The sequence below is a fragment of the Arachis hypogaea genome, chromosome 15 (genome assembly GCF_003086295.3).
Source record: "Arachis hypogaea cultivar Tifrunner chromosome 15, arahy.Tifrunner.gnm2.J5K5, whole genome shotgun sequence".
In the NCBI taxonomy this organism is placed as follows: domain Eukaryota; kingdom Viridiplantae; phylum Streptophyta; class Magnoliopsida; order Fabales; family Fabaceae; genus Arachis; species Arachis hypogaea.
In genome coordinates this window covers 73,297,175-73,303,174 of record NC_092050.1, presented here as the reverse complement: position 1 = coordinate 73,303,174, position 6,000 = coordinate 73,297,175, and positions in this window count along the sequence as shown.

The window sequence follows — 6,000 nt, the reverse complement described above, 5'->3', positions numbered from 1 at the left end:
TCGTCCACGCGTACGTATGGATTGAACTTTCGCCAGGTCACGCGTACGCATGATCCACGCATACACGTCACCTAACAGCATGGCAACTATGGCAAATTATATATCATTTCGAAGCCCCGGATGTTAGTTTCCAACGCAACTGGAACTGCTTCATTTGGACCTCTGTAGCTCAAGTTATGATCGATTTAGTACGAAGAGGTCAGGCTTAACAGCTCAGCAATTCCTTCAATTTTTTGTATTCCTTCCACTTTTGCATGCTTCCTTTTCATCCTCTAAGCCATTCCTGCCCTATAAACCCTGAAATCACTTAACACACATATCAAGACATCGAATGGTAATAAGAGAGGATTAAAATTAGTAATTTAAGGCCAAAGAAGCATGTTTTCAATCATAGCACAGAATTAGGAAGGAAAATGTAAAACATGTGAATTATATGAATAAGTGTGAGTTTAGTGGATAAAATCCACTCAATTAAGTACAAAATGTACCATGAAATAGTGGTGCATCAAATCTTCCCACACTTAAACATTAGCATGTCCTAATGCTAAGCTCAAGAGAAGCTATAAGAGAGTGAAGAGGAATGGTAAAACTTATGAAATGCAACCTATCTATATGAATGCAACTAAATGCAAAAATACTTCTACCTACTTGGTTAAAAGTAAACAAATTCTCCAAGACAAACATAAATCGGATTCCACTAATTCAAATCACACAATAAAAGACGAGTAAACTTGTAAGAAGATAGCTCATGAAAGCAGGGAATATAGAATCAAGCATTGAACCCTCACTGGTAGTGTATATGCACTCTAATCGCTCAAGTGTCTTTCTAGACTTTGTTCTTCATCTAACCAATCAACAAAAATTTAGTATACCAATGCAAACATCATGAGGTCTTTTCAAGGTTGTAATGAGGCTAAGGTAAGGGTGAGGATATATGTATGGCCAAGTGAGCTATAATATGAATCTTTGACTAACCTAAGCTCTCACCTAACACACACACACACTCTATATACTTCTAAAATCATGCCTAGCTACCCATAATTCCCACTTTTGTATCACATACTCATGTATCCAAGTTTTCCTTTTAATTTCACCACATATGCATTGATATTTTATTAAACTTGACACTGGCGTAATTTTGTCCCCTTATTTTATTTATTTGAATCCCCCTTTTTTTTAAGATAAAGGTAAACATAACATATCAATGCACATGAATTTTTAAATTTTTTTTCTGGTCTCACATGAGTAGGTATCCAAATTTCCAATATTCAAATAAATTAGAAACATAACACATTCCCATTAACCCAGGTTCCCACAGTTCCCCATACTTAATTGATACACAATCTCTATCTTAAGCTAACTAAAGATTCAATTGGGGTAATTAATTATTTTTTCGTTTAAGGCTAGTGATGTGGTAAAATACAGAACAAATGGGGATTAAAAGGCTCAAAGTGGCAAACAAAGGTAATTGAAATGGTAGGCTGTTTGGGATAAGTGAGCTAATAACAAATGATGGCCTCAATTATATGTATGCATGTAAATACACTAAACAATGGACATATAGAATATAACAAAGCAAAGATTGCAATCATAGAGAAGAAAACACACAAGAATAAAAATCATGGTTAAATAGTATAACCATGTAATTAAGCTCAAAGTCTCACAGGTTGTGTGTTCTCAGCTATGATTCATGTTCCAAAGTACAATCCTCAAACAAGTTTAGCATAAATTTTTAATTTAAATTAGTGAAATACTATAAAAGAGGGTCTTGAAAAGAAATTTATTACTTTAATCAAGTAGTGATAAAATATGCACAAAATCAAACAAACATGCAATCAAATATGCAAATGTAACAACTAATTTAACAAGAAAAATTAAACATTGGTGTTGAGAAGGAAATAACTAACCCACGGAAGTCGGTATCGACCTCCCCACACTTAAAGATTGCACCGTCCCGGTGCATGTTGAGATGTGCAGGTGGACGGGTTGCTACACTGATGCTTTTCTCCAAAGATTGTGCGTAGGAACTTGTCTGTCGCCCCATGTAAAATTTTTCCATTTCTCTTCCTCGTTGGCCATCCTGAAAGAAGAGGAAAAAGAAGAAAAGTAACCCAGAAATAAAGAGAAGAAAACAAATGAAGTATGGGTGGGTTAATGCCAAATAATGAGAGTCTCAATTACATGGTAGCTACAACATGCAAGTGAGAAAACGGTAAAAGCAAATGGTGTATCAATAGTGTAAACATTGCAACAAAGGGGAAGAGTGTGGGTAATTGATGAGCGGATAATTTATACCCTTTTTGGCATTGTTTTTACATAGTTTTTAGTATGATTTAATTACTTTTTATTATATTTTTATTAGTTTTTATTCAAAAATAACATTTTTGGACTTTACTGTGAGTTTGTATATTTTTTTGTGATTTCAGGTATTTTCTGGCTGAAATTGAGGGACCTGAGCAAAAATCTGATTCAGAGGCTGAAAAAGGACTGCAGATGCTGTTGGATTCTGACCTCCCTGCACTCGAAGTGGATTTTCTAGAGCTACAGAAGCCCAATTGGCGCGCTCACAATTGCGTTGGAAAGTAGACATTCTGGGCTTTCCATCAATATATAATAGTCCATACTTTGTCTGAGATTTGATGGCCCAAACTGGCGTTCAAAGTCTGCCTAAAATATCTTGGCGTAAAATGCCCAAACTGGCACCAGAATTGGAGTTAAACGCCCAAACTGGCACCAAAGCTGGCGTTTAACTCCAGGAACAGCCTAAGCACGAAATAGCTTCAATGATCAGCCAAAGAATACACAAAGTGGGCCCTGGAAGTGGATTTCTATACTATCTGCACTTAGTTACTCATTTTCTGTAAACCCTAGTTACTAGTTTAGTATAAAAATTACTTTTAGAGATTTATTTTATGTCTTTTTACCTTTGACCATCTTTGGAACGTTTAGTCCTTAGATAATGGAGGCTGGCCTCACGGCCATGCCTAGACCTTTTTCACTTATGTATTTTCTACGGTGGAGTTTCTACACCCCATAGATTAAGGTGTGGAGTTCTGTTGTTCTTCATGAATTAATACAAGTACTATTGTTTTTCTATTCAACTCACGCCTACTTCTTATCTAAGATATTCACTCGCACTTCAACCTGATGAATGTGATGACCCGTGACACTCATCATCATTTTCACTTATGAACGCGTGCCTGACAACCACTTCCGTTCTATCTGCAATAGTTTGAGTGTGTATCTCTTGGCCTCCTGGTTCACGACGCATGATTGCCTCTCCTGACAATAGAGTATTTTATTCTGTGAGATCAGAGTCTTCGTGGTATAGGCTAGAACCATTGGCAGCATTCCTGAGATCCGGAAAGTCTAAACCTTGTCTGTGGTATTCCGAGTAGGATCTGGGAAGGGATGACTGTAATGAGTTTCAAACCTGCGAATGTGGGGCACAAGTGACAGTGTGCAAAAGGACAATGGTCCTATTCCGACGCTAGCGGGAACCGACAGATGATTAGCCGTGCGGTGACAGCACATATGGATTTATTTTCATCCGAGAGGATCATACAGCTTGGCATGGAAGGAGGTAACGCATGGTTGGAAGAAGGCAGTAGGAAAGCAGAGGTTCTGAAGCAACAAAACATCTCCATACGCTTATCTGAAATTCCCACCAATGAATTACATAAGTAACTTTATCTTATTTTATGTTTTATTTATATTTTAATTATCAAAACCTCATAACCATTTGAACCTGCCTGACTGAGAATTACAAGGATGACCATAGCTTGCTTCAAGCCGATAATCTCCGTGGGATCGACGCTTACTCACATAAGGTTTATTACGTGGACGACCCAGTGCACTTGCTGGTTAGTTGTGCGGAGTTGTAAAAAAGAGTTGAGATTATGATCGTGCATACCAAGTTGTTGGCGCAGTTGAGATCACAATTTCGTTCACCAAGTTTTTGGCGCCGTTGCCGAGGATTGTTCGAGTTTGGACAACTGACGGTTCATCTTGTTGCTTAGATTGGGTAATTTTATTTTATGTTTAAGCTTTTTATTTTTTATTTTTTATTTTCAAAAAATACAAAATTTTTTTAATGGAATCATAAAATCCAAAAAAAATTTTGTGTTTTTTGTTTGAGTCTTGTGTCAAGTTTTAAGTTTGGTGTCAATTGCATCTTTTTAATCTTTCTTTAAATTTTCGAAGAACACATGCATGGAATTGTTCTTCATTGATCTTCAAGTTGTTCTTGATGATTGTCTTTGTTTGATCTTTGTATTTTCTTGTTTTGCGTCTTTTCTTGTTTTTCATATGCATTCTTGAATTATTAGTGTCTATAGATTAAAAATTTTTAAGTTTGGTGTCTTGCATGTCTTTCTTTTCTTAAAAATTTTCAAAAATATGTTCTTGATGTTCAGCATGATCTTCAAAGTGTTCTTGGTGTTCATCTTGACATTCAAAGTGTTCTTGCATGCATTTTTTGTTTTGATATTAAATTTTTATGTTTTGTTTCATTTTTGTGTTTTTTTCTCTCCTCATTAAAAATTCAAAAACCAAAAAAATATCTTTCCCTTTATTTTGCTCATAAATTTTGAAATTTTGGATTGACTTAATAAAAAATTTTTAAAATATAGTTGTTTCTTGTTAGTCAAGTCAAAATTTCAAATTAAAAATTCTATCTTTTTCAAAAATAAAATCTTTTTTATTTTTTTATTAATTTTTTTCGAAAATTTCATAAAAAATTAATTTTCAAAATCTTTTTCTTAGTTCATATTTTCGAAATTAATGCTAACAATTAATATTTTGATTTAAAAATTTTCAAGTTGTTACTTGTCTATTAAGAAAGGATCAATCTTTAAATTCTAAAATCATATCTTTTGGTTTCTTATTAGTCAAGTAATCACCTTTAATTTCAAAAATCAAATCTTTTTAGTTTCCTTTTCAAATCTTTTTCAAAATAAAATTTCAATCATATCTTTTTCAAAATTAATTTCAAAATCTTTTCTAACTTCTTATCTTTTCAAAATTGATTTTCAAATCTTTTTCAATTAACTACTTGACTTTTTGTTTGATTTTAAAAGTTTACTATTTCTTATCTTTTTCAAAACCACCTAACTACTTTCCTCTCTCTAATTTTCGAAAATCACTAACCACTTTTTCAAAAATCTTCTTAATTAATTAATTTATTTAGTTTTCAAATTTTATTTTATTCTCCTTCTTAAATTCGAATTCTAACTAATAATTAAAATAAAAATAAAAATATTTTTCTTTTCTATTTAATTAAATTCGAATTCTCCCCCCTCTCATCTCTTTCTATTTATTTATTTATTTACTAACACTTCTCTTCTTCTTATAATTCGAACCCTCTCTCTCTCTCTCTCTCTCTCTCTCTCTATGTTCGAATTCTTCATCTTCTCTCTTCTTCATTCTACTCTTTTATTCTTCTACTCACACAAAGAAATCTCTATACTGTGACATAGAGGATTCTTATTCTTTTCTGTTCTTTTCATATGAGCAGGAGCAAGGATAAGAACATTCTTGTTGAAGCTGATCCGGAACCTGAAAGGACTCTAAAGAGGAAGCTAAGAGAAGCTAAAGCACAACACTCTGGAGAGGACCTGACAGAATTTTTCGAAAAAGAAAAAAAGATGGCCGAACCAAACAACAATGGTGGAGATGCAAGGAAGATGCTTCGTGACTTTATTGCACCCTCTTCTGACTTCTGTGGAAGGAGCATCTCAATTCCTGCAATTGGAGCAAACAACTTTGAGCTTAAGCCTCAATTAGTTTCTCTGATGCAGTAGAACTGCAAGTTTTATGGACTTCCATTGGAAGATCCTCATCAGTTCTTAGCTGAATTCTTGCAAATCTGTGACACTGTTAAGACCAATGGGGTTAATCCTGAGGTCTACAGACTTATGCTTTTCCCCTTTGCTGTAAGAGACAGAGCTAGGACATGGTTGAACTCACAACCTAAAGATAGCCTGAACTCTTGGGAGAAGC